Raw genomic sequence first — 12,098 nt, forward strand, 5'->3', positions numbered from 1 at the left:
GAAGTTTGTGGGAAGGGCTGAGAGCACACTGCCTTTTTCTATCTCGGCTTATCTCCACCTGACAACAGATTTTTTTCTCTCCAAATGGAGGACTTTTATCAGAAACCAGTGTCCTGGCGACTCAGAGAAGTCTGCAGTGGAGAGCTGGCCAAGTCTCCGTTTGGTTCCTGAGCAAAGAGCCTCTGTGGACGGGGCTGAGCGTGTGGCAGGTGCTGTGCTCGCACCGTCCACACCTTTCCTGTTGAATCTCACATCAGCTCTAGGAGGGCCAGCTCCATTTCATAGATGAAGAAATGCAGGTCAAGTTCCCACAGTCTGAGAGTCCTGCAGCTGGACTGCTGGTGAACTTCTCGGTTTGCCTCAAGCAGAAGTGACTGCAGTGGACCTGGATGCCCCATGGAGGCCCGCCTGCCCTTCCCTCAGGGCTGCTTCACCCCTGGAAATGTCCCTGGGCCATTATGGTCCCCTCCCCCCAGGTTTTGAGGGAGGGACAGGAGATTATTCCATGAGGATAGCCAACCATAGTTTGTTTTTAAAGCCAACTGTTATGTATCTGACGTGTTTTGCAGATAAGGGAGCTGAGAGGAAGGGAGAGGTGGGCACTTTGTTCCAGCAACTCAGGGACTTGTGTTTGGTGGGAGAATGTCAGCAGCTCACATCCTGCAAACATTCATTTGACACCCTGTTCCCAGAGCTCAGGGCTCAGGCCAGGACACAAGCCCCAGAGCCCAGACACAGAGGAGTCAAGGGGCAAATGGGCAGCTGCCCGGCCCACTGACCTGCACAAGTCTGCCTCTGACCCCATGGGAGCTGCTGGAACTCAAGGATGCCTCTTCCTCAGAGTTCGGGGTCCTCTGGGGACAGCCAGATCTGGGTGTCACACCTACAGAAGGGACACAGGGAGGAAGAGAGGGAGGCAGGGGTTTTTCTGCAGGGAAAATCGGAGCACAGTCACCATTCCCACCTGCTCACTTTAAACCTCAGGCAGAAATCCAGGAAGCAGCCGGGCGGGAAAGCCACGTGGGTCTCCCCGGGGGACACCTGCCTGGGTGAGGGCGGCCAGTCCCTGCTTCCTCAGTGCCTCCACACAGGACAGCTGGGAGCCCCGAGCTGCTGGTGGGCGTCCCGGGACTCACTTCCCGGCCAGGTAGCCCCTGCATCAGGCCTGGAAGTCGATGATGACATTGGTATCTTCAGGTTCTGCTCCTCCTCCAGGTGGGCCAGCACAGTAGCCCAAAGAAAACCTTGCTCTGGCCCATGTAGTACAGGTTGCTCTCGATCTCCAGGACCCTGATGTAGAAGAGGAGAGCTGGCCGCTGACCACATGCCACCCCAGCCACCACGGAGTCCTAGAGAAAGACCAAGGCCCTGGATCGGTCTTAACGCTCTGCGCACAGACTTCTCCTGATGCAGGGAAAGCGGGCTGGAGGAACTCCAGGAAGGGGGCACGTGGGGGCCAGCACGGGACAGGTAAGGAGTCAGACTTGCAGAGAAACACAGAACCTGGGCCCTGAAGGGATTTTACCTGCTGGCATCTCTGTCCCCATGCATTTCTAACAAAGATGGCAGTGGATATCGGGGCTCTGGTACATTACCCTAGGTAATTAGAGAAAGAGTGTTTCTTTAAACAGGTGAAGTCTAGAGGGGCTTCAGCATACTTAGGAACCTAAGGAGCGAAGCAGGGGAAGCCAAGAAAGTGGGGCCAGGTGCAGGATGGCGTGCAAGGGCCACAAGTGGCTTGGGAGCAGCGCTGTGACAGGGCAAGTCTCTCATCAACAACTATCATTGATGAGGAGGCTGGGCCCAGATTGGGTGTAACCCAGCATCCGAGTGAAACCAGTTGTTAGCTACTCTGTGCAAGCAACACAATTTGCTGAGAAGAACCAGCTTTCGTCTAAGCCAGGACCTCCACAGACTGAAGACACCCCTGTTCAATTAGGTCTGCGCCCTGGGTTCCATCCACTGGAGGCTGTGCACCATGCGGTATGAACATGTGCTCATAGGTGGCCTTGGCCACACCTCGATGGCTAAGCCAGCCTGCAGGGACACCCGGGGCCGGGGGCGGTGGCGGCGGGGGGTGGTGGGTCAGACACAGGGAGCCTTTAAGCGCTCATTCCCTTTGCCCCAACAATGTCATCTGCAGAGCCCACCCCCAGAAAAACAGTCTCAAAGATGAGGGGGAAACTTCATACACAAATATGTTCAGTGCAGTGTTATTTAAAAGGAAGGAAGTTGCAAGAGCCTAAATTCCAACAATATGGGCAGAGCCAACTTAGACATTTGCGATGTGTTAGTCATTCAGTTGTGTTCAAGTCTTTGAACTGTAGCTCAAGCCATGGACTGTAGCTCACCGGACTCCTCTGTCCATGAAATTCTCCAGGCAAGAATCCTGGAGTGGGTTGCCATTCCCTTCTCCAGGAAGTCTTCCCGACCCAGGGATATGAACTCGGGTCTCCCACATTGAGGGCAGATTCTTTAGGGTCTGGCCACCAGGCAAGTGAAGTAAAGTCGCTCAGTCGTGTCTGACTCTTTGCGACCCCGTGGACTGTAGCCTACCAGGCTCCTCCGTCCATGAGATTCTCCAGGCAAGAATACTGGAGTGGGTTGCCATCTCCTTCTCCAGGGGATCTTCCCAACCCTGGGACCGAACCAGGGCCTCCCGCATTGAAGGCAGACACTTTAACCTCTGAGCCACCAGGGAAGTTACCAGGCAAAGACCTTTTTAAAATATAGGGATGAACTGAAGTATGTACAGAAGAAATGACAAGATTTTTGAGGTTTGCTTCTAAAAACACAGCTGCACTGTAGGGAGATGGCCAATAATCTTACTGGGGGAATTATTTTACTTCTCTAGGTTTTACCCCATTTTCTGAATCTGAACCATTAGTTGTAGTGTTTTCATAATGAAATATACAGCTTCTTTAATTATCAGGTTAAAGAATGGTTGGGCATAACACGTCTGCTGTCTTTCAAAAACAATGTCCCTATCTTTGGAGGGAGGGCTCTGCCCAGACTCAGCAGTCATCACCGGTATGAGGTCCAGGACAGCACCCTTTGAAAAAGAACAACTTAATGTGAACTTCCAGGCATTTTTGAGAGATGGGAGAAGGATTTTAAAGATATCCAGCACCAAGGCATGAGAGAAACATGAAATTGTCAGCAGAGGCTCTGCCCGGAGGCACTCAGGCCCTGGGTGGCAGGCACATGTGTGCAGCACACATCCCTGCCCACCTCTCGCCACGGGGGATAGGACAGGAGGTGAGGACAGACAGCTGCATGGTCTGGGCTCCCAGGGGGGTGGGTACTCTGCACTGGACCCAGGATGAGCTGTGTTACAGAAACATCACATGCTTGCTTCACTTCCTCCTGGAACAGAATACCCTGCGTTCTCCCAACCAATCAGCTCAACATGGATCAGGGAGGAGGCTCAAGGCACCCAGTAGGCCACCGAGGATGGCCCTCCCCAGGCAGGGGCCTCAGCCACTCTCCTGGTCCCTGGGCCCAGCTTCCTCCTGCTCTCCGTTGGGGTGACAAGCACCTGCTCTCAGAGGTACAGTGAGGTCCTGATTAGGACCCAGGTGACAGTGCTGACACAGTGATGGCCCAGCCCAGGCTCCACAGGGGTGAATTTCCCCGCAGGAAAGAGGAACAGGGAGTGGGATCCCAGTGAAGACTGGTGTCAGGAGAGCAATGTTCCTGGGAGCCGGGGTCTCTACTGCACTTCCCTGTTGCCTGCACATATATAATACACATGCAGAAGACTGAGAAAGGAGCCTGATGGACCAGGAGATGCACTGGCATCGCGCTGGGGCCCTTCACCCTTGACATCACTGCAAGATGCAGCAGGGGGAGGGGATTCCTGTTTGTCTCCAGCTGGGGAAGTGGGCGGTGCACTTACTGTCATGTGTGGGGTACTTGGACCCAGAACAGCGTGAGGAGAGTCATGTCTGTTGGTCTGGGCAGAGGGCACGTGTGCATCCAGGAAGCACTCAATCTGGAGCCTCTCTACCTGAGACTTTCCCCCAGGGTTCAGGTCCCTGTTACTCATTCATCTTCCTCATCCTTCAGCCTGATATATCAGTCTAAGGATACTGTCCCCAGGCCCAAGTTATTCTGTCTCTTGGGAACTTGACATTGAGATTCCAGGTGTTTGAACCAGAGCCCCCTGCTGATGGGACCTCAGGGGACAGACTGTTGGATCCTGGAGGGGGACGTGTCCTGCTTCCTGTCCTTCCTGAGCTGTGCACGTTTGGGACTTCTTTCTTTCCTCTAATCTGGACTTCTTCCCTCTCAGTGCACCCTCTTCTGTGCTCACTTAGCCAGATATAGTTTCTGTTGCTCAGAACTACAAGGATCTCATGTGATACGAATCACCGTGGAGTTGCATCAGCCACACATTGAGCTCAATGGAGTCTAGCTCTAAGGGTTTGGGGGGAGATGGGGGTGGACACAGAATGGTTCTGTACCCAGTGCCTGAAACCCTGCTCAGAGAAGTCTGTGGAGGATGGGAATTCTCCAGGAACTGATGAAGAACCGATGAAGGAATGAACTCACATTTCTGAAGGTCAGGCAGGTGATGGCCATGACTGCTGACATCTTCAAGAAGGAATGAGAGGACTGGTTGAAGCCTCAGGAAAACACGGGCTGAGAGGGAGTCCGAGGCACCGAGGAAAGTCTTCCGAGGGAGGTTTGGACAAAAGTGTGGAGAAGGCTCTGCAGCATGTGGGGAGGGACTTAGGAGATGTCCTGGGATCATTTCCAGCTCCCAGGTCTCTGGCTTCCTGCCCTGGGCTCCAGGCATGGGAAACTGTAAGGTGCTCACATGCTCCACACGTGGAAACACAGAGAGTTGTGCCCTGTGGAGCAGGCCCATGGGGGTGAGAGCCACACCCAGATGCTCCCCTCTCCACACTGGAGAGGAGGAGCCTGAGGCATCCCATGAAGGCTCCTTAGAAGGTCTAGGCAGCTGCAATCCCAGACGGTTGGCCAGGTCAGAACATAGCCTTGGATGGACTTTCCCTCCTTCCTGCCCACTTCCCCAAGCCACTCAGTCCTGCTCCTGGGGATGGAGTGAGCCTGGCATCCAGCTCTGCCCTAGGGGGGACCGCAGGTTCTAGCAGGCTAGGCTGCAGCGAGGCTTTGAGCATCTGTGCTCAGAGTCATAGGCAGCTGTGGAGGAGGGGAAACAGGTAGAGCTAAGATCAATATTCTTAAGAGTCATTCTAGCCCCATGTGGGGAATAGATAGGTGAGGCAGGGCAGTGCCCCAAGGTAAACACAGGAAGACCATTCTGGACGTTCCTACAGGAGTCCTGGTGAAACATGAAGGCAGCCTGGGTGAGGCGTGTGCTCTCTCTCTGCCCCTCTGTTTACGGCTGACCCCCCTCCTCACTCCTGCACACAAGCCCTCTGCTCTCAACCACCCTCGGGTGCCCTGTGTCCATCCTTGTCCCCGGGGCTGGAGGAGGAATATCCCTGTGCTCAGCCCAAGTCAGATGACATGGGCTCCCCCTGGTGTCCTATGGGGCCTGCGGGGCTCCAGGGTCTGAGGGAAACAACTTTATGGGAGCCCAGCAGGCAGGCAGGAGAAGCCATGGAGGATGTGCTTCCTGAGACCCTGGGAGACAGGCTCATGGGGAAGGAGGTCAGGCATCTGGAGCCCAGCTGAGCTCATCAATCAATGCAAGGAAGCCTCAGTCAATCAGTTCATATTTATTGAACTAAAGTCTGTAGAACACAATGTGGAGAGAGGCAGATGGTCCTAGAATATCTTGTTTTGCTTCATCCCCAACTGAGGAGGAAATTGAGGGTCAGAGAGGCCTTGTCTGTTGACCCCAGGCTGGTTGATCTCCTTGATACACTGCATAGTTCCTTGACCTGATGATGTCTTCTGCTTCATCTTTCTTTCTCTTTATGCCAAATCAATCTCTGTTCCTACACAACACTGGGAATTTCATGGGAACTTCACTGGTCTCTCGGTGCACCCTGAACTCAAAGGGCACCTGGATACTTGTCAGATGCTCCATCCACTGAGTTGTCATCACCACTGCTGCCGCCACCATCATCACCACCACTGTCACCAAGAAGCCACTGCCTGAAGTTCTACATAGACCATTCTTCAGAGAAGATATACAGATGGCTAGCCAGCATATGCAAAGAGGCTGAACACTGCTAATTATTCAGTTCAGTTCAGTCAGGCACTCAGTCGTGTCCGACTCTTCACGACCCCATGGACCACAGCACGCCAGGCCTCCCTGTCCATTACCATCTCCCGGAGTCCACTCAAACTCATCTCCATTGAGTCAGTGATGCCATCCAACCATCTCATCCTCTGTGGATGCTAATCAAAACTACAATAAGAGATCACCCCCTACCAATCAGAAGGGCCATCAAGTCAAAGTCTACAGACAATCAGTATTGGAGATGATGTGGAGAAAAGGCAAGCCTCCTACACTGTTGCTGGGAATATAAATTGGTGTGGCCATTATGGAAAACAGTAAAGAAGTTCCTTATAAATTAAAAATCGAGCTATCAGGTAATCCAGCGATCCCACTTCAGGGCATATATTTGGAAAAGAAAAAGTTCCAATTTGAAAAGATACATGCACCCCATGTTCATAGCAGCACTATTTACAACAGCCAAGACATGGAAGCAACCTAAATGTCCGTCAACAGATGAAGGGATAAAGACAATGTGGCACATACAAACAATGGAATATGACTCAGCCATAAAAAGAATGAAACAATGCCTTTTGTAGTAACATGTATGGATCTAGAGGTGATCATACTAAGTGAAGTAAGTCTGGCAGAAGAGACAGATACATAATATCACTTATATGGAGAATCTAAGGAATAGTCTAGGTGGTTCCCTGGTGCTCTAGTGGTTAGCATTTGGTGGTTTTGCTGCTATGGCCACGTTTATCCCACGTCGGGGATCTGAGATCCCACAAGCTGCTTGGCATGGCCAAAAGAAAAGAGTCCAAACTTATGAACAAACCAAAACAGACTCATAAAAACATAATTTGTTGTTACTAAAGAGAGAGAGGGGTAAACTAGGAGTATGGGATTAACAGATGCACACTACCATATATAAAATGGATTAAAAAAACAAGGACTTTATGTATAACACAGGGAATAATAGTATTTTATAATAATCTGTAATGAAAAAAATTAAAAAGAATATAGGTATATACATAGATTATGTATAATTGAATCACTTTGATGTTCACCTGAACTAACAGAATATTGTGAATCAACTCTACTTCAATTAAAGAAACAAGCAGACAAAAGAACTCACAGCCTAATTAAGATAAAATGCTGGGATCAAAGGCGAGTTGTTGGAGAAGTCGGGCTAGAGGCCACCACCAGGGGGAGACTCTTCTTGCTGGGGCATCAGACCCCGGGAAGGGCGAAAGAGCAGCCCCTGCTACTTCCCCTGGATCCCAACGATCCTGCCTCTCTGACTATCCCCCATTTTCAGCCCTTTTGTCTTTCTGTGTCTCATTGCTAGTTCCCCTGCCTCTACCTGTATTCTGCACCCAGTGTCGTCTTTAGTTCAAAGTAAGTGGTTTCTGAGAAGGCTTTCTTATCTCTCCTTGCTGTTCTTTGGAACTCTGCATTCAGATGCTTATATCTTTCCTTTTCTTCTTTGCTTTTCGCTTCTCTTTTCACAGCTATTTGTAAGGCCTCCCCAGACAGCCAAGCAGAGATAAGAAAGCCTTCCTCAGCGATCAATGCAAAGAAATAGAGGAAAACAACAGAATGGGAAAGACTAGAGATCTCTTCAAGAAAATTAGAGATACCAAGGGAACATTTCATGCAAAGATGGGCTCGATAAAGGACAGAAATGGTATGACCTAACAGAAGCAGAAGATATTAAGAAGAGGTGGCAAGAATACACAGAAGACTATACAAAGAAGATCTTCAAGACCCAGATAATCAGGATGGTGTGATCACTGACCTAGAGCCAGACATCCTGGAATGTGAAGTCAAGTGGGCCTTAGAAAGCATCACTACGAACAAAGCTAGTGGAGGTGATGGCATTCCAGTTAAGCTATTTGAAATCCTGAAAGATGATGCTGTGAAAGTGCTGCACTCAATATGCCAGCACATTTGGAAAACTCAGCAGTGGCCACAGGACTGGAAAAGGTCAGTTTTCATTCCAATCCCAAAGAAAGGCAATGCCAAAGAATGCTCAAACTACCACACAATTGCACTCATCTCACATGCTAGTAAAGTAATGCTCAAAATTCTCCAAGCCAGGCTTCAACAATATGTGAACCATGAACTTCCAGATGTTCAAGCTGGTTTTAGAAAAGGCAGAGGAACCAGAGATCAAATTGCCAACATCTGCTGGATCATGGAAAAAGCAAGCAAGTTCCAGAAAAACATCTATTTCTGCTTTATTGACTATGCCAAAGCCTTTGACTGTGTGGATCACAATAAACTGTGGAAAATTCTGAAAGAGATGGGAATACCAGACCACCTCACATGCATCTTGAGAAATTTGTATGCAGGTCAGGAAGCAACAGTTAAAACTGGATATGGAACAACGACTGGTTCCAAATAGTAAAAGGGGTACGTCAAGCCTGTATATTGTCATCCTGCTTATTTAACTTACATGCAGAGTACATCACGAGAAATGCTGGGCTGGAAAAAGCACAAGCTGGAATCAAGATTACCAGGAGAAATATCAATAACCTCAGATATGCAGATCACACCACCCTTATGGCAGAAAGTGAGGAGGAACTACAAAGCTTCTTGAAGAAAGTGAAAGAGGAAAATGAAAAAGTTGGCTTAAAGCTCATCATTCAGAAAACTAAGATCATGGCATCCAGTCCCATCACTTCATGGGAAGTAGATAAGAAACAGTGGAAATAGTGTCAGACTTCATTTTTGGGGGCTCCGAAACTACTGCAGATGGTGATTGCAGCCATGAAATTAAAAGACACTTACTCCTTGGAAGGAAAGTTATGACCAACCTAGATAGCATATTCAAAAGCAGAGACATTACTTTGCCAACAAAGGTCCGTCTAATCAAGGGTATGGTTTTTCCAGTGGTCATGTATGGATGTGAGAGTTGGACTGTGAAGAAAGCTGAGTGCCAAAGAATTGATGCTTTTGAACTGTGGTGTTGGAGAAGACTCTTGAGAGTCCATTGGACTGCAAGGAGATCCAACCAGTCCATCCTAAAGTAGATCAGTCCTGGGTGTTCTTTGGAAGGACTGATGCTAAAGCTGAAACTCCAGTACTTTGGCCACCTCATGCGAAGAGTTGACTCACTGGAAAAGACTCTGATGCTGGGAGGGATTGGGGGCAGGAGGAGAAGGGGATGACAGAGGATGAGATTGCTGGATGGCATCACTGACTCAATGGACATGGGTTTGGGTGAACTCCGGGAGTTAGTGATGGACAGGGAGGCCTGGCCTGCTGCAATTCATGGGGTCACAGAGTCAGACACAACTGAGCAACTGAAATGAACTGACTGAAGTGGTTTCTGATGGGAAGGGAGTTAAGGGGAGAATGGATACATGTACATGTATGGCTGAGTCCCTTCACTGTTCAACTGAAACTATCACAGCACTGTTAATCGACTTTTCCTCAATACAAATAGAAAGTTTATAGTGTGAAAAAAGTGCCCTCCACTACAGGATAGCTAGGGACCCTGAGTGAGGATCAGGCTGGGTGAGGTAGGTGTCCCGGGACTCACCTCCTGGCCAGGTAGCCCCAGTAGCAGGCCTGGAAGCCGATCATGATGTCCGTGATCTTCAGGTCCCACTCCTCCTCCAGGTGGGCCAGCACACCGGCCTGGAAGAACACCTAGCCCTGGCCCATGTGGTACAGGTGGCTCTCGAGCTCCAGGGCTTCGATCCAGAGGAGGAGAGTCTGCTGCTGCCCATGGGGCACCCCATCCACCACAGAGCCGTGGAGCAAGGCCAAGGCCAGGGAAGGGGCCTGGAGCCTGGGTTGGCCCTGCTGCTCTGTGGGCAGCCTCCTCCTGGTGCAGGGAGAGTGGGGCTGCGGGGACGCAGGAGGGGGCAAGTGGGGGTAGCATGGGACAGGTAACCAGTAAAAGCTGCAGAGAAATACAGAACCTCGGCCCTGTAGGGACCTTACCTGCGGGAGTCTGTGCCCACGTGAATTTCTAACAAGGGTGGCAGTAGATAGTGGGGCTCAGGAGGCTTTACCTTAGGTAACTAGGGAAACAGTGTCCTTGTTTGTTTATTTGACTGCCCTGGGTCTTCCCTGTTGTGCGAGCAGGGGCTGCTTTCTCTAGCGGCAGCGAGTGCACTACTCTTGGTTGAGTACATGGGCTTCTCATTGCAGTGGCTTCTCTTTTTGCAGAGCACGGGCTCTGGGGAGCGGGCTCAGTGGTTGCGGTGCACGGGCTTAGTTGCTCCCAGCATGTCGAATCTTCCCGGACCAGGGATCAATTCCGTGTCCCCTGCATTGGCAGGCGGCTTCTTTACCACTGGACCACCAGGGAAGTCCCAAAAGGTTTCTTTTGAAAAAGGTACTTTAAAGTCAAGACTGGCTTCAACGTCCTTCAGAAGCACAGGGGTTAAGCAGGGGTGGCTGAGCAGTGTGGAGCCATGTGCAGGGTGACGGGCAACACCACAGGTGGCTTGAGAGCCTCACTGGGACAGTGCAAGGTGCTCCTCACCAATTGTCCTTGTCGCAGAGGCTGGGTCCAGACCAGCTCCACAGGCATCTGAGTGTAACCAGTTGTTAGATATTCTGTGTCAGCAGCACAACTTCCTGAGAAAACCTGTGGATTCTAAGTACGGACCTCTGCAGACTCAAGACACCCCCGTTGTCTTTGGTCTGAGCCCCAGGAACAAGGTAGCCAGAGGCTGTGTGCCACTTGGTATGAGGGCAGCTCTGTGAAATTCAAGGCATTTGTGAGAACTAGGAGCAGCAGCTTAAAACCAGCTAACTGAGGGCCAAGCGAGGAGCTAGAAGCCTCCAAAACTGGCCCTGCCAGAAGGGACTCAGGTCCTGGGTGGTGGGACAGACCTGTGCCCATCTCTCCCCACATTGGGAAGCACAGCAAGTGGCGACAGAGAGCTCTGTGGCCTGGGCTCCAAGGAGGTGGGTCCACCACCCTGGGCCCAGGATGAGCTGTGTTACAGAAACACCACATGCTTGCTTCACTTCCTCCTGAAACAGGACACCCTGCATCCTCCTGACCAATCAGCTCAACATGGATCCAGGGAAGAGGCTCCAGCTCCCGGAGGCCCCACCCAGGATGGCCCTTCCAGGTGGGGGCTGTGGCCACACTCCTGGACCCTGGGCCCAGCTTCCTCCTGTTCTCTGTTGGGGCGACAAGCACGTGCTCTCAGAGAGTCAGTGAGGTCTTGATAAGGACCTAGGTGACAGTGCTGACACAGCGATGGCCCAGACGAGGCTACACAGGGGTGAATTTCCCCGTAGGAAAGAGGAACAGGAAGTGGGATCCCAGTGAAGATTGGTTTCAGGGGAGCAGTGCTCCTTAGGTCCTGGGGTTTACTGCACCTCCCTGTTGCTGCACATGTATAACATATGTGCAGAGTACTGGGAAAGGAGCCCACAGAGCAGGAGAAGCACTGGCATCGCGCTTGGGCCCTTCACCCCTGACATCCCTGCAACACGCAGCAGGGGGAGATGATTCATGTTTGTCTTCAGTTGGGGAAGTGGCCGGTGCACTTACTGTTGTGTGTGGGATGTTGGACCCAGAACAGGGTAAGGAGAGTCATTTCCATTGGTCTGAGAAGAGGGCACATGTGCATCCAAGAAGCACTCAATCTGGAGTCTCTCTTCCTGAGCCTGTCCCCCCAGAGTTCGGGTCCCTGTTAACCATTCATCTTCCTCATCCTTCAGCCTGACCTGTTGGTCCAAGAATATAGTCCTCAGACCCAAGCGCCTCTGTCTCCTGGGAACCTGACACTGAGATTCCAGGGCCTTGGACCTAAGCTCCCTGCTGGAAGGGGCCTCTGGGGACAGACTGTGAGCTCCTGCAGGGGGACCTGCCCTACTTTCTGTCCTTCCTGAACTGTGCAGGTTTGGGGGCTTCTTTCCATTCTCTGACCTGGCCTGCATCCCTCCAGTGCACGCTCTCTGT

Source organism: Bos grunniens, chromosome 5 (genome assembly GCF_055505025.1).
Source record: "Bos grunniens cultivar Pamir isolate PY7600 chromosome 5, Bosgru_T2T1.0, whole genome shotgun sequence".
NCBI lineage: Eukaryota > Metazoa > Chordata > Mammalia > Artiodactyla > Bovidae > Bos > Bos grunniens.